General features: G+C 48.1%; 1 long non-coding RNA gene across 1 annotated transcript in view; it reads right to left on the reverse strand.

The window, feature by feature from the left end:
- LOC140407795 (uncharacterized) overlaps positions 1-8,752 on the reverse strand; it is a 30,351-nt gene extending 21,599 nt beyond the window's left edge. Inside the window, exon 1 of the long non-coding RNA XR_011939807.1 lies at positions 7,652-8,752. This is a non-coding gene — a long non-coding RNA (uncharacterized lncRNA). The remainder of the gene's footprint in view (positions 1-7,651) is intronic.
- Between the last annotated feature and the right edge of the window lie 15,069 nt (positions 8,753-23,821).

Genomic DNA, 23,821 nt, shown 5'->3' on the forward strand with positions numbered 1-23,821 from the left:
TTGGCCCTGTTGAGGCGGAGACCATGCTCATGTATACGTCTGAATACGCGCTGGAGGCGACTAACATGCTCCTGCGGGGTGGTGGACCAAATGATTTGTCGTCGACATAGACGCGAACACCCTCAATGCCTTCCATCATTTGTCCCATAATCCTATGGAACACCTCTGATGCAGATATGATCCCAAACGGCATCCTGTTGTAACAATATCTGCCAAAGGGGGTGTTAAATGTGCAAAGTTTCCTGCTGGATTTATCGAGCTGGATTTGCCAGAATCCTTTTGAGGCGTCGAGTTTGGTAAAGAGCTTGGCGCGAGCCATCTCACATGTGAGCTCTTGGCGCTTGGGAATCGGATAGTGCTCCCTCGTGATATTGCGATTTAGATCCTTGGGATCAATGCAAATTCTCAATTCGCCGGAAGGCTTTTTTACACATACCATGGAACTGACCCAGTCGGTCGGTTCCGTGACTTTGGAAATCACTCCTTGGTTCTGGAGGTCCTGCAGCTGCTGCTTGAGGCGATCCTTAAGGGGTGCTGGGACCCTGCGAGGTGCGTGCACCACAGGCGTGGAATTCAGTTTTGATAAAATCTTGTAGGTGTACGGGAGCGTGCCCATGCCCTTGGAGACGTTGTGGTACTGGTTGATAATGGCGTTGAGCTGCGCCCTGAAGTCAGTGTCCTGAAAGGCAGACGCATCAGCAGGAGAGAGAGAGTGAACTCTGAACTAGGTTCAACAGCTTGCATGCCTGCGCGCCAAGCAGGGAGGCTTTCGAGGAGCCCACGATTTCAAAGGAAAGGATGGCTTTGCGTGACCTGTGCGTCACTTCAAGTTGGCATTTGCTGCTGGCAGCAATGGCATTGCCATTATAATCTAATAGCTGGCAGGCTGATGGGAGGATGGCTGGTTTGACACAAAGACTTTGGAGGTCAGACCACGCAATGAGATTGGCGGAGGCACCAGTGTCCAGGCAGAATCGTATTTGGGACTGGTTGACCGTAAGGGTGGCACACCACTCATCGTCTGGATCGATGCTGTATACCGATAGAGGCTGGATTCTTTGCTTCGGGGACACCCTGTTTTTTGTAACAACATTGACTTGAAAAGGCGCCTTCAGGTCCTCCGTGTCAGTATCGGGTGGCAGGTCCGAATCGGACTCAGTGCCCGTGGGTTGAATGGCCCGGACATTCCTGCGAGGCTGGCTGGAGCGATGAGAGTTGGCAGGCTGAGCTGCTCTGCATAAAGCAGCATAGTGGCCAAGTTTGCCACATCTCAGGCATTGTCGGGATTTGGCAGGGCATTGTCGCTTTAAGTGGGCGGAGCCACAGTTGCCGCATGTTGTAGCATCAGGACGTTCGCTGCGCCACCGCGCATGCACGGTGCAGTCGTACATGGTACGCGCCTGCACAGTACGTTCGTCGCGTCGCCGTCCCCTCGTTCGGTGCGCACAAGCGCGGGAGTCCACGAAAAGCACGCAAAATGGCCACCCTCATCCAGGCTGAGGCCCTGGAGTTGCTCGATTGCTTGGACCCGTTCTGCCTCGTGGGGACCTTGCCGCGCCATTTCAGCCGCTTGGATGTGGGAATACCGACTAGTGGCGTGTTCGTGTAGCACGCAGGTCTCGATGGCAGTCGCTAGGGTGAGCTGCTTTACTTTGAGGAGCTGCTGGCGTAGGGGGTCCGACTGAACACCGAAAACGATCTGGTCGCATATCATGGAGTCGGAGGTGGGCCTGTAATGACAGGACTGCGCAAGGATGCGGAGGTGAGTGAGAAAGGACTGGAAAGGTTCATCCTTACCCTGCAAACGCAGTTGGAAAACATAGCGCTCGAACCTTTCATTCACCTTGATGTTGCAGTGATTGTCAAACTTAAGGAGGACCGTCTTGAATTTTGATTTATCTTCACCATCAGCAAAGGTGAGAGAATTGAAAATGTGGATGGCATGTTCCCCGGCCGTGGATAGGAAGAGAGCGATTTTCCTGGTGTCTGAGGCAGCTTCCCGGTCTGTGGAGGCTGCATCCCGAATGAGCAGGAACTCTGATGCCCCCTGTCTTTATAGTGAGTGTGCTCTAACTGGTGATTGGCTGTGGTGTTGTGTGTGTTGATTGGTCTTGCTGTGTGTCCATCAGTGTGTGTGTCTGCACCATGATATACTGGTGTATATTATGACCTGGGGGGGGGGGGATGACGGCGCCCATTGTCCGTGACCGAGGGGGGTGGGGGCGATAGCGGCTACTGAGCGGGCCTGGTAACCGCGCCGAAGTGGCCCTTCTTCCAGCAGGCTTTACAAAGGGCAGCGCGGGCCAGGCAGCGTTGGCGGGGGTGCTTCTGTTGGCCGCAAAATCGGGGGCCCCCTGGGGTTCACTGGCTGGCGTGCAGTGCAGGCGTATTGGGTGGGCAGTGCCCCCGCTGGGGCGGCTGTCTGTGAGGTCCACGGAGCGTAGGAGGTGTGGGTCGCGCCGCTGGGGGTGTAGGACTGGACGTTGCGCAGGGCAACTGTTGTGGAGAGTGCTAGCGTTTTACTCTCTGCGAGGTCACACGTGACCCCTTCAAGGAGTCGCTGGCGTATGAGATCTGACGCAATTCCAGTCACAAAAGCTTCCCGCATAAGGAGGTCTGAGTGTTCCGTGGCCGTAACGGCCTGACAGTCACAGTCCCGGACTCGTGGGATTAGGGCCCGCCAGAAGTCTTCTGTGGACTCACCAGAGAGTTGAGAGCGAGTGGCGAGTGCGGGCCTGGCAAAGAGCGTGTTCGTTTTCTGTGCGTAGTTGTCCTTGAATCGAGTCATGGCTTTGGCGTAGTTCGGCGGGTCCTGGATTAACGGAAAGACTTTGGAGCTCAACCTGGAATATAAAATCTGAATCTTCTGAGCCTCCGGAACAGGGGTTGGTGCTGCGTTGATATACGCTTCGAAGCAAGCTAGCCAGTGCTGGAAGTCCTTTCTGGCATCGCTTGAGTGCGGCTCCAGCTGCAGGCGATCCGGTTTGCTACGGAGGTCCATCCTTAGAAACTGATAACAATAAATTGAGGCACGGTCAATTGGACAAAGACGATAGTTGAATCCAACTGAGGCTTTATTGCTATCAGGTGTGTAGCCTCCCACAGCAACTGGCAAAATGGCTGCTGGCTGGAGGACACGCATATTTATACCCCGCCTCCTGGGCGGAGCCAGCAGGCAGGGACCACCGGCGAACCTGTAGTACAGGTCCTACTGTACATCACCTAATACAGGTGCAACAGTGGTTTACCACAGCCGCAGCCCCTCCCCCCACCTCACTCCCGTTCACTGGCCGGCTTAAACCAGCCAGCGTGGAGGCCCCCCTTGCCCGTTCCCAGGAAAATCAATAAATCCCCTTTAATACACAACCCCGGCATACACACCCAAGCCCGAAAGAACCATCATTGCAAATCAAAGTCCCAACTCTTCCCTTGTCCAAATATACAGCGTCGTCGACTCATTTAGTACATACACCAACACGCAGTGAAAAAAATAAAGTTACATGAGGCTACATCGGTACACGACCCGCTCTCAGTCCCATTTCTCAATTCTGCCACAGTCCTCCTGCCTTCACAAACCCCTCCGCCGCTTCCGCCGTCCCAAAATAAACGTCCTTGGATTTGTAGGTCACCCTCAACTTAGCTGGATATACTATGCCGCACTGCACCTTGCTGATGTACAGTGCCTTCTTCACCCGGCTGAAGGCAGCCCGCCTCCTCGCCAGCTCCACTGTAAAGTTCTGGTATATGCGCATACCAGCTCCAGACCTCTGCACCACCCGCTTCTGCTTTGCCCAGCACAGGACCTTCTCCTTCACGCTGTACCTACGGAAACACAGAGTTACTACTCTTGGCGGCTCACTTGCCTTTGGTATAGGCCTCCACGACCGATGAACCCAATCCAGTTTGTATTGAGTGGGATCATCTTCCTCCCCCAATAGCTCCGGCAACATCGTGGCAAAATACTCCGTCGGCCTCGGGCCTTCCACCCCTTCGGCCAGACCCTCGATCCTCAGAGTCTGCCGCCTGGATTTGTTTTCTGGTCTTCCATTTTGGCTCGCAGACCCTTGTTGGTCTCTGTCACCTTCTGCAGCTCCTTCCCCATCCAGGTGAGTTGATCACTGTGCTGCGATAATACCTCTTCCACTTCCTTCAGTGTCCCACCTTGCTCCCGCACCTCCGCCGCTGCGCTTGATACCGCCGCCCTCACCGGGGCAATCGCCTCCTCCACCAGCACTTTCAATACAGCCCCCATCTCCTTCTTCATCACTTCCATGTGCTTTGTGAACTGTTTTTCAAGTTCCACAACCATCACTTTGGTCATTTCTTCCACTGTGAGTGGTGCGGCCTCCCCTGGTGCTCCAGCCTCCGGTTTCCTTACAGTTCCTGTGCTGACTCACCGGCGGATTTTCATTAACCCCCTTTTTCACGGCCGTTTTTTCCCCAAGCTTGGACATTTCTCCTCCCTGTGCCTTCTTACAGCTTTTTCAGCCTCCGTTGCCCCTGGGACACGTTGCGGAGGGCCTGTTTGTGGTTAAAACCCCAAAATTTCTATTCCTGAACAGGAGCCCTCCGGTGTGCGGCTACCTCCCGCCCGCCGTCACCGGACGTCCCAACACCTTGCGAGATTTAATGAAATCTCACGAGGCGTTGCAATCTGGATCTCGCCCTCACTGGGCACGATCCAGATCTGCATATTCAAATTATCCATTCGGCTCATTGAAATATGTGTTCGCGGGATTACTCACGGTACCTGGGACCCAACAGCCGTGCCTGGGAGACCTCACCAAGGTGGCGTTTAGTACTGGTTTCCACAAATATGGACCAGTTGTTATGGCACCTCGGGGGTCTTCCAGGCCATTAGAGATCCCCGGGTGGTCGGGGGCAGGGAAGGGTGGCATCCTGACACTCGCTCTGACCTCTGGGCACCATGGCACTACCAGCCTGACACCCTGGAGGTGCCAGCTGGGCATCCTGACAGTGTCAACCTGGCACTGCTTGGGTGCCAGGGTGGAACTGCCAGGCTGGCAGAGCCATTACCAGGGTGCCAGGTTTGCACTGCCAGGTGTTGCGCCAGGGTGTACGGGGTGGCCTTACCAGGTTGGGGGGGAATGAGGGGGTGTTCCCGGGGGCCTCCCTGATGTTGGCGGTGTTAAAAATGGGGGGGGGGAGTTGAATGTGGGGGGCAAGATTGAGGCAATCAGACAAAATGGCTCCCCGAACTGTAAAGGGTCTTTCCTCAAGTGCGGCCTTAACAGGGAGAAACTCCCCGAGGCCAGTCACCGAGAAACACCTGCTGAACACGCCCAAAACCAGACATAGAATATTTTTCCATTGCATTGTGTCCACAGAAACAGCAGTGTAACTGGTTATTAATGGTTCATGATGCAACTCGGAATAATCTATTCATTAATGATGCAGTGGGTCATAACTTTTCATTGCTGCTTATTCATTTTCAGTTTCATTACACAATGCAATAGCTTTCACAGCCTTTTGTTGACTTCTTTCTTATCATTCGTCTCCTTGCCTGTTCTTTCATATAATTGTTCTGCAGAGGGTTGTAGAGAGACCAAATAGATTGGATTATTAAGATGAAGTGCCAGTGAGAATCTGTACACTTGGCAATAAACCAGAGCTCTAAATAGAAAGGAGAAAACAGATGGATACCAAGCAAGTCAGTAGGGAGAGAATTCCAATGTTGTTCTCCTCTGATAATTCTGATTTTTGAGGTTATTTGGTACAATCCTTTGGGGATAAGGGAGGGAATAGGGAGGAATTCCAGTTTTTGCGGAGGACCTGTTTGTGGTTAATTATCCCCCTCAGTAATACGTTGTTGAAAATTGTCTCTCAGATGGAGAGTTCATTGTTCCAAATGAGCCTCTGCTCATTTGAAGCATTTTATGTTATTAGATCATTTGCCTTAAATGCATACCCCCCAATGTTCCACCTCCGCAACCAAGTACTCATTGAATGAGGAACTGCTTGACTATTGTTATATAATTACTGCTCAGCAAACCAAGTTTCCCTTTCCAATATACAAGCATTTGAAAGAAGACTGCGTTAAATTGGCGGATTTTACTTTCTCTGTTGTACTGTAAGTGGCTGCAGTATCGCTACCTCCGCTCAGTACAATCAGTTTTGTCAGATCTACCTGAGTGCAATTTTGCATTGCCATTAAATGTGATGTACATCATAAAGTGTGTGTCATTTGCACAATCCGAGCTCTCACAACTTGTATTTATATAGCTGCTTTAATGCAAGGAAACATCCCAAGCACCATCATAGTTGAGCCAAAATAGGAAAGCGGTCAAGAGATGTGAGTAATAGATACAAAAGAGGTTTGCCTCAAGGAAAATTTGGATACAGAAAGGGCAAGCAGGAGGGAGAGTGGTCCAGAGTAGCGAGAAGATCAGACAACTAAAGACTCTTCTACTGATGGCAAAGTGGAGGAGTGGATAATATGTATTTGATCAGAATTAGGAGAGAAGAGCAAAGGTTGGAGGAGGAAACAAAGGGAAGGGTGAGGACATGACAGGATTTAAAAATGAGGCAGAGAACTTTTAAATCAAAGTGCGGGGGAATGGGCAGCCACTGCACGTTGGCAAGGATCAGCCTGAAAGGTTTGGTGGCATGTTGGGCACACACTAGATTTCTGGATTAGGTGGAGTTGATATTGGATTTACAGTGAGGAAACATGGAGAAAGGTTTGGTAAAATTTGATCAACATGTGATAAAGGAAGAATAAGGTTGAAGTGGGGCAGAGATTGACACTGTTTCACAAGTGAAAGTAAGCAAGGCTAATGGATTGGATATAGGATCTTGAAGCTCAGCTTAAGGTGAAGCAGGATAATTACCTGACCACTATTGGATCAATTTGACTGGGGTCCAAGGATCAGCAAGGCTCAGGGCCAGGCACCAATCTTTCTATTGGGAGTGTACAGAGCTAATAGGATGGCTTTGGTCTAGCTATTTGTAATATCCCACACGGGGCCCATGGTGGGAATGCTTGTCTTCCCCGTGCTCCTTGCAGAGTATGAGGTCCCCCACTAGGGGCAGGGTATCTCAATTACCAAGAGTATATAATGTTGACCAGTGAGGCATTGACTAGAGAAGTACCTGGTAGGGGTCTACCGGGGTGTGTAATATACTGTTTGTAAATAAACGTTGCTCTTATTTTTATTCGGTTTGGTCTCCCTCGTCCTTATTAAACCATTATTGAACTGCAAGACATCCTGACTCACCAACAACTTCTTTAGTACCCTCCAACAACAAAAGTGGATGAGAAGCTGAGAATGTCACAACTAGCTGTGTTCAATTTTCTTTAATGTATCATGCTGACTAAACTCTGACGCAATAGGTACCACCTAGAAGATGATTCAAAGTACCATGTGACTCAATGGAGCAGTGCAGTCCCCTGATACACATCTCCTCTGAAAGATGCTGACACTGCCTGTCCACTCGGAGTGGTTGGGGGTTTATCCTCCTATAAGGCTTCACTCTCATAACCTTTGTGGAATTAACTTAATTTGATGCCATTATTTCTTCTGGTTTGCTATTGTCTGTAAATGTGGTGCCTCACTCTCTTCCTCTGCTGCTCCTCATCCTAGTATAATAATAGAATGCAGAATATGTCCATTGGAGGGCCCATACTTACTGTTCAGTTGTTCTGAATGTTTAGGAGTGCGGTGAAGTCAGGGATCTGAACACCTCAGATGCAATAAGACTAACAGCACTAGTAATGTACAGGCCTTAATGAGAAAAAATGTCAAATCGCTAGGAAACTTGTAGCATTTGTCAGAAGTCTTCCAATTCCTCATGTATACCAATATCAGGTGATAGAGATTACGCTACACCTCTTTGATCTGGGTTTCAATCTCTGGCAGTACATTGGTGGTGTTAAAGCAGGAGCCTCGCACCAGCTGTAACTTGGATGGGAGCTGGGAGCTATGGAAATGAGAGCTATAGGTGAGCAGTTGAAGCAGCCAATAAGTATGAGGGAGCCGGTGTGCAGCCATATTTACAGCAGAAAATAGGAGGAAATTCCACGTTGAAGTGTTTATCGATTGCCGAGACAGATTAATGGATGTTTATTGTTTGCAGTCTTTAGAGAAACCAACTTCCATTAGGAAATGAATCATCTTTTGTCAAGAACATTTTTTGAACGCAGCCTTCTGTAATACATTTGTTTCTGAAATATCCAACGTTCAAAAGTATTTTTTTCCAAACTCTCTCTGCGGAATAACGGTCAAGGTGCCAAAACACGAGAGCTTGTCTTCAATCCAGCTACAACTAAAGGGGAAGGAAAGATTGAAGGAAGCGCTGTGACTTGTTTCCAGGGTTGGGCCCGATTGGCTGTGGGCCAGTTGAAAGTGCCAGTTCCAATAAAGCTGACTGAAGACAGTATGGGACACACGCAGGTCTCCGCCTTAGCAATGTCACTCAGGGTGGCGCAGGATATGAGCAAAGTCTCATCATGTCAGGCTTCAATGAGACTCACTAAAAGAAAATATTTCCAAACAGAATGTTCGTTCGCATTTTTAAAACAAAAGACTGGCAGAGTACATCAAGCAGTTCGTTTTTCATAGCATTGGGAATGCGAGGGTTTGGATAACGTTGCGGAACTTCACAGCTTCCGCAACTATGTTAGATCTGGCTAACATGCTTTGTAGATTTCCAGTAAACACACCATTCAGAAGTGGCACTGTAATGCTGCTCCTGGCTGCCACTGCAATGGAATCTATTACCTTGTTTATAGCTGCTTTTATGCTCTGCTTAGCGGGGTGCAAGAGCAGTCAGCTGCTAGTGGGTCTCTTGTAGCTGATGGCAAGCCCAGAGCCATTCTCCTGGATTTGATGAAGCAAACTACGAGTGTACAGCCTTTGTGAATCCAGCAAGTTGACTCTGGGGACACTGTGAAATCTGGAACCGGCTCCTGAGAAACACACTAAGCAAGTCATTCTGCAGCGTGCATCAGAACCACAGTGAAATAATGGTGCTTGTAGAAGCTTGTGCTCGCAATGTTGCTTTTACATCATCATTCACAGCTTAATTCGTGGCGAACACATTGGCTGGGTCAGTCACTGAGGCAAAGTAAATGTTGACATTAAAGCTGAAAGCAGTGCTGTTCCCAAAGGTACAGGTACAGTCCATCACTTTAGTCGAGTCTTGGAGCCTCCTGTGGTGATGGAGCTGCCTCATTGCTTTCCAGTGAAGTTGACAAAGTCAGGTACAAGGCAGTAAGTTAGTTGTCAGAGGATTGAGAAAAATTAAATGCACACAAATGGTTTGATTTTTGTTCAGATCAAGTTACAGATTGTGAGCCATTTTCATCTCAGCATCACAACAACAAAACAGTTACTTTCATGTTGGACATTAATGCATTAATGGGTGATGTTAACTTCATTATTCATAGCTAAATGTGTTAATGTTACAATCTAGTGATACATTCTGTGCCAGAGGCTTTACTTTAATGGAGTCCACTAAGTCAATTAATGACAATGTTATGGAGATAATCAAAAGTCAAAGATATTCTAGATCTTCTTTCGTCGACCTTTTAATGCACTTGGCTACAAATGTTCTACATTCTCACTGGGTATCCCGGAATAGAATCCCGTACACCAGTGAATAAACCGCACATCTGTTATACAATAAAGCTATTTCATTAGATGTTTGAATATTAAAAATGAATGTTACTTAATATGATGTGAATGCTTCAGCATTTTTGCCCAGTGAGATCATCAAAGGGTTATTTTATTCCATTTGGGGACATGTATGAAAATGTATCTGAGTATGAGCTTTGGATGCCAATCGGATCTCTGTCACTTTTCATTTGCAGACAAGATCCCGAAAGGGCTACAGATCACAAACCCACTCAAGTCGACCTACAACACAGACTACGCTGAGAGACTCTGCCGTCGCACCTCTCTCACACTCCTCAACCACCTCGTCCGCCAGCTCTACCAAGATAGAGGCCATATTCTCAACTTGCGCTCAGGACGCAGCAGACCAGCTGCGGAACACCGCCAAACAGATGAGACAACAATACTATGCCACCTATATGCATACCAAGAACAGAAAGCTTGAGAAACTTGGCATCACCACCAGCAGCAACCAAGCCACCCCCGGTGTCACAGTAGAAAACAATACAGGGAAATCTATTGTCAACTTGTCAGACTACACCCTTCAACCAGACGAAATCGAAGTCCTCAGCAGAGGGCTCAATTTCTGCACCACCACCAAAATGGACCCCATCAGTCTCGCGGCAGACACGGAGGAATTCATCAGGCGAATGAGGCTCCGGGAATTCTTCCACAGACCCCAAGAGGCCAACAGCGAACCCAAGCAGACTACCAATGAACCGGAACAGCAGACCGAGAGATCTGCGGTGCGGCAACCGAAGAGGAAAGAGTCGAATTGGACCCCTCCGGAAGGCCGCTGCCTTAGACTCGACATGTATGCTCAAGCCGTCAGGAGTCGCGTCAATGCCAGATTCATCAGTCGCATTCACAAGACAGCCCCGAACGTCACCCAAGCACAACGCAATGCCATCCACGCTCTCAAGACCAACCGCAGCATCGTCATCAAACCAGCAGACAAAGGAGGGGCCACTGTCATACTGAACAGAACGGACTACTGCAAAGAAATATACCGACAACTGAACAACCAAGAACACTACAGACAGTTACCCGCAGATCCGACCAAGGAACACATCCGCCAACTTAACAGACTGATCAAGACCTTGGATCCAGATCTTCAGAGCACCCTACGTGCTCTCATCCCACGTACTCCCCGCATTGGAGATCTCTACTGCCTCCCGAAAATACATAAGGCCAACACACCAGGCCGCCCTATCGTTTCAGGCAATGGGACCCTGTGTGAGAACCTCTCTGGCTACATCGAGGGCATCTTGAAACCCATCGTACAAGGTACACCCAGCTTCTGTCGCGACACGACGGACTTCCTACAGAAACTCAGCACCCATGGACAAGTTGAACCAGGAACATTCCTCGTCACAATGGACGTCTCGGCACTCTACACCAGCATCCCCCATGACGACGGCATTGCTGCAACAGCATCAGTACTCAACACCGACAACTGCCAATCTCCAGACGCAATTCTGCAACTCATCCGCTTCATTCTGGATCACAACGTCTTCACCTTCGACAACAAGTTCTTCATCCAGACGCACGGAACAGCCATGGGGACCAAATTCGCACCCCAATACGCCAACATCTTCATGCACAAGTTTGAACAGGACCTACTCACCGCACAGGACCTTCAACCGACGTTATACACCAGATACATCAATTACATTTTTTTCCTTTGGACCCACGGCGAAGAATCACTGAAACGACTACACGATGACATTAATAAGTTCCATCCAACCATCAGACTCACCATGGACTACTCTCCCAAATTGGTAGCATTCTTGGACACACTCGTCGCCATCAAGGACGGTCACCTCAGCACTTCGCTTTACCGCAAACCCACAGATAAACTCATGATGCTCCACTTCTCCAGCTTCCACCCTAAACACATTAAAGAAGCCATCCCCTATGGACAAGCGCTCCGTATACACAGGATCTGCTCAGACGAGGAGGAGCGTAACAGACATCTACAGACGTTGAAAGATGCCCTCGTACGAACAGGATATGGCACTCGACTCATCGAGCGACAGTTCCAACGGGCCACAGCGAAAAACCGGCCCGACCTCCTCAGAAGACAAACATGGGACACAACCGACAGAATACCCTTCGTCGTCCAGTACTTCCCCGGAGCGGAGAAACTACGTCATCTTCTTCACAGCCTTCAACACGTCATTGATGATGATGAACATCTTGCCAAGGTCATCCCCACACCCCCACTACTTGCCTTCAAACAACCGCGCAACCTCAAACGAACCATTGTTTGCAGCAAACTACCCAGTCTTCAGAACAGTGACCACGACACCACACAACCCTGTCATGGTAATCTCTGCAAGACGTGCCAGATCATCGACATGGATACCACTATTACACGTGCGAACACCACCCACCAGGTACGTGGTACATACTCGTGCGACTCGGCCAACGTTGTCTACCTCATACGCTGCAGGAAAGGATGTCCCGAATCGTGGTACATTGGCGAGACCATGCAGACGCTGCAACAACGAATGAACGGACATCGCGCAACAATCACCAGGCAGGAATGTTCCCTTCCAGTTGGGGAACACTTCAGCAGTCAAGGGCATTCAGCCTCTGATCTCCGGGTAAGCGTTCTCCAAGGCGGCCTCCAGGACCCGCGACAACGCAGAATCGCCGAGCAGAAACTTATAGCCAAGTTCCGCACACATGAGTGCGGCCTCAACCGGGACCTGGGATTCATGTCGCATTACATTCATCCCCCACCATCTGGCCTGCGAAATCCTACCAACTGTCCTGGCTTGATACAATTCACACCTCTTTAACCTGGGGTTACCCCATCTCTGGATCTGTAAGGATTTAATCACCTGCTAATGGTCGCATTCCTAGCATTGTTTGGCATCTTTGAATTTGTCTATATATGTGTTTCTGGAACAGACCTCTTCATTCACCTGAGGAAGGAGCAGCGCTCCGAAAGCTAGTGACATCGAAACAAACCTGTTGGACTTTAACCTGGTGTTGTAAGACTTCGTACTTTTCATTTGGTATTAGGTTCTTGTACATAAAAAAGAGAATCTTAACTGATAAATTGTTGATTAAAATTTTTCCAGCTTCGAGATAATGGGGAATAAAATATTCGAAAGCCGCTGGATTCTTTTCACAACAACAGATTGGCCAATTCCAGATCAGTATCAAGAGTTTCTGGTTAATCAGGTTGGATAATACACATCGGGTTGGGTGGGGATAGGGAGATATGGAGGGCAGCTTGAGGCAGGTGCAGAGGCAGGTTGGGGCAGGGAAGACTAAGGAGGGTGAGACCGTGCACGGTGAGGCAGGAGCAGGTCTGGTGGGGGAAGGCAGCGTGGGGCAAGGCATAATAATAACAATATTTATTATTGTCACAAGTAGGCTGACATTAACACTGTAGTGAAGTTACTGTGAAAATCCGCTAGTCGCCACACGCTGGCGCCAGTTCGGGTACACAGAGGGAGAATTCAGAATGTCCAATTCACCTAACAGCATGTCTTTCGGGACTTGTGGGAGGAAACCGGAGCACCCGGAGGAAACCCACGCAGACACGGGGAGAACGTGCAGACTCCACACAGACAGTGACCCAAGTGGGAATCGAACCCGGCTCCCTGGCAATGTGAAGAAACAGTGCTAATCACTGTGCTACCCTGCCGCCCATACATTCACATTCCCTTATAAAGTCACTGAGAGCAATTCTCCCAAGCTCCTGCCAGTATGTTTGATGATGGGCATGGTGGGATAATATGTCAGGAGGGTCAGAAACCAGTTTTCTGTTGGCATGAATTTACAGCGGGATGTTCCACTGGTGCCTGCCATGATGGGTCAAACAAATCGCCTGAGGCACCCGCTGATGGCCATGGAGTAAGTGATAGCACACAAGGTGGCTCCCACCTGAGGATGGACTTTTTGGCCCTTTCTACCCGTTTTGTAGGGTGTTTGTAGGTGAAAAAAGTGAGAATAAGATAGAGCTGGTGATTCTCCTTTGGCAGGGAATGTCTCAACCCTATCAAACAAGGAATGCAACGAGCAAAGGTCCACAGTCAGGCCAAGAGGACACCCGTGATGCAGCAGAGGGAGAGATGGCAGAGGGATCTGGAGTGTCATTGCCTGCACAATGGTCAACGGAGCAACTGGTGAAGCTGAGTTGCAGCAGCAGAGGAAGGCAGCCTCGGAGCTGTTGGCCAGGGTGACAGAGACAATTCGGGCTGCCCTGGAGAGAGTGGAGCAAAGGCTGGAGGCGCAAAATGCAACGCTCCAGAAGATGGACAAGTCGGCTGGCCTCGTTGGAGGTAGAAATGCCCTTGATGGTGAAGGGCCAGAAGAAACTGAGCGAGAAGGTGGATGATTTGGAACACCGCTCGAGGAGGTAGAATCTAAGGTTGGTGGGGATGACTGAAGGGATGGAAGGAGCGCAGGGCACAAAATATGTGGCTAGGATGTTTGAGAATTTGGTGGGGGAGGGGACTTTGACCGACCTCCTGAAATTGATCGGACACACAGGTCTCTGAGGAAGAAGCCGAAAACGAGGGAGCCGCCGAGGGCGGTTATTGTGCGGCTGCATCGCTATCTTGAAAAAGTGGAGATCCTATGGTGGGCAATGGAGACGAGAGTGTGCACCTGGAGGGACATGAGGTTCGCAACAAGGTACGGTTCGGGGTGTTGTACCCTGCTCTGTTGTGGGTTATGCATGGGGGACAGGAACACTACTTTGATATGCCGGAGGAGGCCAGTAAGTTCTGAAGAGTCCATGGACTGGTGGACTTGTGAGAGCATTGTGGGAGCTTCACTGTGAAGTGGACTGGAGATGCTGTACTCAGGGAGGATGGGAAACTGTCCGTGTGTGCGTCGAGATATTATGGGTGCGATTATCCCAAAAGGGAACAAAGCCCCCTGGCAAACACATTTAGCCGCGTGTTTCCCGGCACTTGCAGTGCCGAGAATCACATTGCTATTCAACGCAACTTCAACGCTAATTTTGGGCGGGTGGTCCCGGTCGGACGCATGGCCGATCGGGGGCACGATTTGGAGAGTCCAGCTCCGCGGTCTAAGTCCGCCTCTTACCGGGAAGTGTGACGGCCCGTTCCTGCAGTAGAGCTGCTAGTTTCACGCTGGGTCACTGCGAGCCCCTTGCAGGGCTAGGATTGTGTGGCCCTTTCACGCCAGATTTTGAAATGAAATGAAATGAAAATGAAAATCGCTTATTGTCACAAGTAGGCTTCAAATGAAGTTACTGTGAAAAGCCACTAGTCGCCACATTCCGGCGCCTGTTCGGGGAGGCTGGTACGGGAATTGAACCGTGCTGCTGGCCTGCCTTGGTCTGCTTTCAAAAACAGCGATTTAGCCGTGTGCTAAACAGCCCCCTGGCGTGAAAGGTCACAGTTTTTACGACGGCGTGGGGACAGAGTCCCAAAAACAGAAAAGCCAGCCTTGAGTCTCCCAGTATAGGTTACCTGCTGTTGTAAGCTACAACCCCGGTGGAAAGTGTTGACAGGATTATGGGATATTGGCGGAGTTTGGGCCATTCTCGGGGTACAAGCTCAATGTGGGAAAGAGCGAGGTGTTCCCAGTAAACGCTTGGGGGGGGGGATGTTCACTGAGATTCTGGCCAAGGCAGCACGGTAGCACACTGGTTAGCACTGTCACTTCACAGCTCCAGGGGCCCAGGTTCGATTCCCGCCTTGAGTCACTGTCTGTGTGGAGTCTGCACATTCTCCCCATGTCTGCGTGGGTTTCCTCCGGGTGCTCCGGTTTCGTCCCACAGTCCAAAGGTTAGGTGCAGGTTAGGTGGATTGGCCATGTTAAAATTGCCCTTCGTGTCCAAAAAGGTTAGGTGGGATTATTGGGTTATGGGGATAAGGTGGAGGCGTGGGCTTATGTGGAGTGCTCTTTCCCAGGGCCTGTGCAGACTTGATGGGCCAAATGGCCTCCTTCTGCACTGTAAATTCTATGATTCTATGAGATGGGGAGGATAGGATCTTGGACATATATGGGAACTGATGAAGACAGGGGGGTTCTCATAAGAGGGAATAAAACAGAAAAGGGAAGAGGAGCTGGGAGGGGCATTAGAAGCTGGGCGATGGAGTGAGGACCTGCAAACGGTAAACTCGTCCTCCTCATGTGCACCACTAAGCCTCATTCAGTTTAGGGTGGTGCATAGAGCACATACGACGGTGTCAAAGATGTGTCGGTTCTTCGCGGGGGTGGGGGCCAGGTGCGGATGGTGCTCAGGTGGTCTGGCAAATCATGTCCACATGCTCTGGGCATGCCCGAAGTTGGAGGAGTTCTGGAAGGCTTGTGTGGGAAACATGTCAAAGATTCGAGGGGTGAAGATGGTGCCGAGCCCATGGGTGGCAATATTCGGGGTGTTGGAAGATCCTGGAGTGCAGGTGGGAAGAGAGGCTGACGTGTCAGCCTTTGCCTCCCTGATAGCCGGAGCTGGATATTGTTAGGGTCGCGGGACCCGGAGCTGCCGAAAGCGGTGGGATGGGTGTGTGATCTGGAGGAATTTCTGCACCTGGAGAAGATAAAGGTCACTATCAAGGGTTTAGGGGAGGAGTTCTTCTCGAGGTAGAGGTTGTTCATCGACTTCTTTGAAGATAGGTAAACACCAGTGGGTGGGGGTTGTTATAGGGGGTTGAGCTTAGATCGGGGGGGGGGGGGCGCTCCTTTTGAGTATTATAGTTAGAAAAGGAGTAGGTGATGTGGTTTGGGATAGAGGGGTTCTTTTTTGTATTTGGCGTTTAGTTTGGGAGGGACGGTTATTGGTGATGTGCATTGCTTGTAAATAGCTGAAAATGCTTCGAATAAAAATATATATTTTTAAACTGCCAGAGGATGGCATGAACCTCATTTGCATCCCGTTAATGGGAAGCAGGTGAAGGCCCAACCCCCCCAACCCCCCTCACATGAGAAAAAAAGTTGGAGTGGAACACGTTCGTACAACGTGGTGTGCAAATGTCGGGACTCATCTGAACAATGTCTGGGGTTGCCTTCGGAATTCAGGGTGGAAGCCACCCACAACCCTGTCCCTGGAAAACCACAGCAGTGGGTGAGGGGTATATCTGCAGGTTAACTTTCCAGATTAGGTGTCCTGGTGGGGGTCCATCTTCCAGCTTCAGAATGTCCCTGGAGATCCATCTTAATTCTCAGGAGCGCCATCTTTCAGTCTCAGAGTGTTGCCGGTGATCTATCTTCATTTTCATGAGGTTTATTTTCTTTCTTCAGTCGTGGATCAGTGATGTTGGACACCTTTTCAATATAGCGCCCAGATACGATGGTGGACTACACATCATCCAGGCCTGCTCTACCACTGAATGCAGCGTGAAACACCTGGGCACATAAGTAACAAGGTCAGCGGCTGAGGATTTGGCATCTTTTCCCGCTGGCTGCTGTTGGGAGGAACACTCCACATTCCCACCCCCACCATGGCACTTAGTCTCAAATTGGGAGAATTCCACCCACTGTAACTATGGCTGCCACTGCAGTGCCAAAAGAGGTGGTCTGGCTGCTCAAAATGGTAGAAGCAGTCTGAAGGCCACCAGGGTGGCTGTAATGCAGGCATTGGAAGTGAGCAATCCCACAAAGGATGGTGAATGCTGGATCCACCTGAATGGAAAGGTGGTCACTACATATCCCTGTCCCTTCGATTTCTGGGGCCTGCCATCACATTCAGCATGGTGGCGATTGGGAAACAGAGGTAAATGAGACAGCTTCTGATATTTCTCTCATTCTCCACCATGATCAGGTCTAATTTCAGATGGAATTGTGGAGGAGAGGGCAACCATCAACCACACGCACAGAATCTGACCTCAAAATGAGAATTGTCTACAAACAAATTATTGGAATCATATTTTAATAACTAAGATAATGGATTATTTAAAGAAATACAGCTGAACTGGAATATGGAGGATCAAATCATAAAGTACAATTTTAAAAATGATATCTATGATAATAAAATTCTTATAACTGCACATTTCCTATGAAACTATACTCAGATTGCCATATTGTTTGTCATAGTTTGTCACCTTTTTCTACTATAAATCCCATGACTTTTAATTTCCTCATTGTCTTCAGCACATATACTGTTGTCACACCAGGATTGTCCCAATAAGATAGAAGAATTTTCATTTTTGGGGATTATGGTGCAGTTATTGCACCATATTTCACCTATATTTTAATAGCGCAAATCGCACATTCATTAAAGTCCTTCAAGGTTTATTTGTGTAACACGTGTAAGTTTCTTTAGTCCATGCCACTTCTGAATCAGTGTGACCTTACACACAAAAAGAAATCCAGCCTCATAGCTCCCCCTAGCTTTTCAGACAAGTAGAAGTGTTAAGTGAGGAGCTGGTGAACTGAAGAAGGCACTAATTTCTGAAGAATTTGTTTTTAAATCCCTTCCTTCTTTTTTCATCACTGACACCTGAACTTAATTTTACCAGAAAATAACTTGCAAACCCATACAACCGTATCCAATGCCAAAACTCACACTCTGACCAATTTCTGGCAAGGAAGGTCATTCCTCATAGACATAGACAGAGTCAGGCTGCATGGCACAACACAGAAAACAACCAGATGCTACCCTTCCTGACATGCACTCAAGGAGGTACTTCCTAAGAACCCTATATCCAACAGCGGTATACCACCAAGGATGCCAATAGGGAACTATACCAATATCATCTCAAAGAATTGCAGACACACTCCAGTACCACAGCTGCATTGTCTATGGCAATTAAATAATACCCCTCAGTTTTTATGGCTCCAAGTTCTTCCAGGAACACTATGCAACATTAACTCGGAAGCTGTCAGGGAATACCTCTGGCAAGTGATCAGTCTCTTTCTTAGAGTAGCCAATGCAACGTTTCTGAGGTCACACCTGTCCCAGCCATCATCCATCAGAAATCAAGCATTAGATACTGTGGAATTTTCCATCAAATCAGAGGACCTGTAAATGTGGAATCAGGAACATCCACTTGCTTCAGCGAGGTACATGGAGGGATGAAGGGATGAAAGGATGCTGAAAAATAGTGGACCAACCAAGTGCTAAGAATTTGTACTGTTACAGATTTGTACAACATCCGGCTGAAATCAAGTTGGAGAACGAAACCTCCAATTGCTTCATGTCGGTGGAGGAGTGATCATAAAAATGAACCCAAAAGACAGACAGAAGAAATGTCACTTCTGCTGACTGCAGAATGGCAGGAACAACGTTTGCAGCTGTCAGTGATGTGGAGGTCCATGCTGAACTGCTGTGGCACAGTTAATAGAGATTTACTGATGATTATGGGATAGATACTCTTCAGATCATACCCATTGGAGGCACCAACTTCTGTTAACAAAGACTAAAGGGAAACCGAGATGAGTTAATATTTCTGAAGCTCATTAATAGGCCCGTAACATTTCAGAAAGGTGATGTTCAGAATCCTCAAAGCCCAAACTGCAGAACAAAAGTATGATGGTGTACCAGAAACTCAGCTGACCGTACATTTGGAACTAGTGGCATATGCAGTAACAGCATGAATTGTTCTGCCATTAGCACTCTATCCATTGTGTAGACTGATGTGTTGACAGTTCGTAGGCTCTCTTTAACCCCATTTCAGGGAGCCAGATTAAGCTCAACATTCCAACTGCTTCACATCAATTTTTCTAACAGCTCACAGTAGAATACAGCCTCTTTAAATCAATTCCTAGCCACGTAAAAAAAAAACTCGTTGCGTATGGAATTTGACCTTACAAGGTTTATCAGAGCTTTTATTCTAATAAATGAAAATGAAGAAAAGGGTCAGCACAGATCTTTCAACCACTTAATCATGGTAAAATTCGCAGAAGTGTCAGCAGAGATGAAAACTATTCAGCCTATTGTGGTTGCACTGAAGCTTGTATTGAAGTTATTTAATCCCATTTCACTGCTCTTCCTTTATAGACTATCATATTTTTCTTCTCCATATGTTCCAATATCACGGTTGACTCAGCTCTAATAATGACTTGTGCTATGACATTCCATATTCTAATAACATAGCAGGAAAAGATTATTTTAACCTCCTCTTCATGCTTCTAGGTTTTTATCCTTTGTTTATGTGCCTTTGTCACTAATTCACTGGCCAATGGAAATGATCTTTCACTACAGTATTTACCATTTCAAACCATTTCAAGATTTCAAACGTATCTATTAGATATCCCTTCAACACTAGCTTTTCACATTCATTGGATGGATGTTGGCTACATACCCAAAGTCTGCCTTTACTGTGAATTGGCCACTGGGTCACGACCTCCTGGGCATCCGTATTTCTGCTGCAAAGATCCTGCTAGCAAGATATGACAATGGATTTTGACACTGAGAACTGGGAGACGGTAGCTGACGGCCATGACCTCTGGAGGCTGACTGTTTGGAAGTGGTGAGCAGAAATGAAAAGCTCAACTGGCTGAGAGGAAGAACCAGAGAAAACAGAGGCCAGTAAATTGTGTACCTTCTCAGCCCACTGTCTTACTCAGCAGCAAATGCGGCAGAGACTGGCGTGGAAATGCCTAATGCAGAGTTGACCACCACAGCACAAACCATTATCTTAAAAGCCAGAAAACTGCCATCAACCTTCTCAACATCACTAAGCACTTGCCTGTATTTTCTGAATCCTTCATATTAACTGTATTCTCTTACGTAAGGATCCTCCTGTTCAAACCTGGGTTCCCCGGTATATTCCCTTTGCTTTCTGTTAGTTTTTGCTTTTAGAACATTTGTACCTGGACAGTTGCTGGGACGGATGCCTTTCAGATAGACTGCACCTTTAATTTTCAAAAATGGGACCCCCGGCAGATGGGCTATTTGGTATGGCCTCAAGAAACCCCTCCCGGTGAGATGGGCTGCTTGGTTTGGTTCAGTGATTACACATTTTGATGGATTTGGCTGGCAGCCAAAGAGTTACATTAAATTCCCGGGCCTTGCCTAACCCTCAATGCGGATTGATGTTAGCCATTCCAGAATGTTCTGCGAAGAAAGGCAGACCCCATTTTGGGAGTTGGTTTCGATTTGAACTCAGAACTGAACAGAGCTCCTTTAAATGTCTCACACAGAAAGGGCGGAACTCTCTCTCTAATACCTCAGCTGGGCTCATTCCAGGTAAATGGAGTAGCCAGTGTTTTTCTCTCTACCCAGCTGATGAGTGTTTAAAGCCTGAAGATAGAGCTGGAGGGAACTTTCTGGATTCCGCTCCCTGTAAGGTTACCAGATCACTCTATGGCCTTGTGGAAACTGCTTCTCTGATACTCTGTTTATCTGGGGCAAGCTGTTGGTCAGTCTGATGATGCAGGAAACAAATAAGAATTGAACAGACCTGAAGTCCATCTTCTGTGTGAAGGCCCAAGTTAACACAACTTAAAGTGACTCTCTAGAAGGGATTGCAGAGCTGGAGAGTCCAGCCTGAATGTTCCAGCCAGAAGAACCTTGTTAGCAATTCAATTGGTGGTTTCAGCACTCTGCGTCCTGGGATGATAGCCAGTTACGACAATTTCAATATCAACAACAAGGGCACTCATCTCTCTTCCACTTTAATCCCTATCATTTGTACCCTTTCCCTTTCTCCTGTGTGTGCCTGTCTTGTGAGTGTTTGGATAAAGAGTGGGACGGTAAAGGGGGAGAAATAGGTTAGCTGGCCGATATTCTATTATTATTATTGCATTTCTTATCTCTCTTGTTATAAATAAACAGTTAATTTTGTGTTAACCGGTCCACCAGTTAGTTAGTTCAAAGTCAATACTATTTATTTACACACACAGCAATATCTACCCATGCACGAAATGCTGCAGACTAAACTATCTCTAATGCTAAAGCCTATACTTAGCTTCGGGTGCCCACTCAGTCAGAGGAACAATGGCCGTTGTTCGGATCTGAGGCTGCTGGGGTCGAAGTGATAAATGAGAACAGCTAAGGTCGTCCGTCTGATATCGAGCATTGACCTTGGACTTACTTGCTTCTGGTGTATCTGGTGGAAGGGTCTCTCCGCTTTGAGATCCAATTCCAAGAGAGCGATTCTCTCTTGGGGCCTTCTTCTTATACCCGAAGGGGGCTTCGCCGCTGATGGGCGGGCCTTGAACTTGGCCCCAATCAATTGGACCGTATCTTGATCACTCGTATTGACCTTGACCAATAAAGGGGTGGGTGCCCTGATGGCTGGGCATGTCCTAGGTGGCCGTTGGCCTGGATTTGTTTGTGCTTTTGGTTTGGGGAACTAGCGCCGTGAAGTCTGGAGCCAGATCGGTTACTTGAGTATCTCCCTTTGTTCCCGGAGATGGGCCATCAATATGCTAATGGACCTACAGTTTCAGTCTCGTCTGGGAGCTGCGGTTCCAATACACATACAGGCTCTGTGCCTGCCTGCTTTCTTAGCATTGTCCATAGTTCCCTGCAATCTTTGCAAACATCCATTTTGTATTCTGGAAGTGGCCATCCCAGATGGCTACACCCCTCCTTGTGATCCTCAATGTGAAGCTTGAAGGATCACATTATCGCGTCGTCTTCGTTCTCCTCCCAAGTCGGGCACCCATAAGCACTGACAGGCTCTACATTGCTCTGTCCTATGAATTGCAACTTTTACCTAAATTATTTTACGTACATACATCATTATACAATTCTACGGGGCGCTATGACATTCAGGCATGCATTACGAAATAAAAAAACTGGAACCTCTAACTGTCCTTAACTAAACTATCCTCAATCAATCAAAATAATTTACAACATTTTAAACTGTACAATAGCAGCAACACAGGTCTCTCTGGCTTGGCAGTCAAGCACAGAGTTTTACATGTCTATATTAGAACGAAACAAACACACAAAAAACGGATGTACTTTAATTCACTTAAAGGGGTCTGTTGAGGTCCGAAAATAGGGGATCTGAAGGTGTATACCGGAGTGCGGGAGGCTTTCCTTCGCCATTTCCTGAGTCTAAGGGTCTGAATGACACTGCAGAGTATTGCCAGTACTAACAGTGCTTCCACAACGTAGGACAGGGAATACCAAGTGATGAACTTGTCACACCAGGTCGGTGTATCGGTAACTACCTCGGGGTACAATGTATGGCAGGGGTGGGAAACATTCACGGCCTGAGTGGTAGGGGTCAGGGGGGTAGCGTCCGTGCGTAACTGGAGGGATCCCGCAAAGATCCAACTGTAGAGCATGATGGTTGTCTTCATCTTTCCTTCTTTCTTTCTTCTTTTCTTCTTGAGGCTTCTGTGGTTCTGGAGTTCTATGGACACAAGCATAATTTCTGTTATTATCTTGTTTAAGATCTCATGTATCTGTCTGTCTGTCTTTTATTGCCAATTACCCATTATAATTGGTCACCATCTGTGACTCCCTCATTTTTTTCTTTTTTTTAAAACCAAATCTTTGGGACAAGACATCCGAGAAAAATACTGGCACAGTGCGAACCACCTCGCAGCCTGTGTGATCTACCATCCCAGTGTTTGAGGATGTAAATCGCATTTGGAAGCAACCTAAGGGTCGCCATAAATAAACAAAAGAGTTTTGAACTAAAAGTGCCAAAATGGGCTGCGGCGGGTAAGAATGGGTGGAATCCCTGGGTAGGATGGTGACAAGTGCCGTATGTGCTCTACCTGAGCTAGCTGACCAGATGGGTGTCCTCAGGCAGGGCGGGGACGCCATTTCTCCACTACCTGAGCGACCGGCAAGAACGGTAAGAATTTGTGGTCGTCATGGGGGTTGCCGATGGTGGCCATCTTCCACCTTCAAAGCAGAAGAGTAGCTATGAACGGTTGTCTGCGGACAAACTAGTTCCATTAACTACCAGTGGGCGTTAAAAGAGTGATGGCATGGGGTCATGAAAACCTTGAGTTAACAAACAACATTTAACATTCACAATAACACACAAACATAACAAAAATCATGCAGGTTCCATCAGAAAGGACACCGTAAATCACATTTGGCTTGGGGTGTAACTAGCATATGGAGTCGGTGTAGTGTGACCGAAGAAGAGAGGAAGGAAGAGAGAAACAAAAATGAAGTGGCCTTGCTGAGGTAACGCTGCCATGGGAAGTGGTGGGTAAGCACTCACAGTCTGCATGGGGCAGCTGGGACCTTGCAGCTGTTGTGGGTGGCGTTCTCTTTCATATCTGGGGGCTAGTCTAGCCGGTGGTGGGGGTCTCCTGCAATCTCGGGCGAAGTG

This window comes from Scyliorhinus torazame, chromosome 2 (genome assembly GCF_047496885.1).
Source record: "Scyliorhinus torazame isolate Kashiwa2021f chromosome 2, sScyTor2.1, whole genome shotgun sequence".
NCBI classification, from domain to species: domain Eukaryota; kingdom Metazoa; phylum Chordata; class Chondrichthyes; order Carcharhiniformes; family Scyliorhinidae; genus Scyliorhinus; species Scyliorhinus torazame.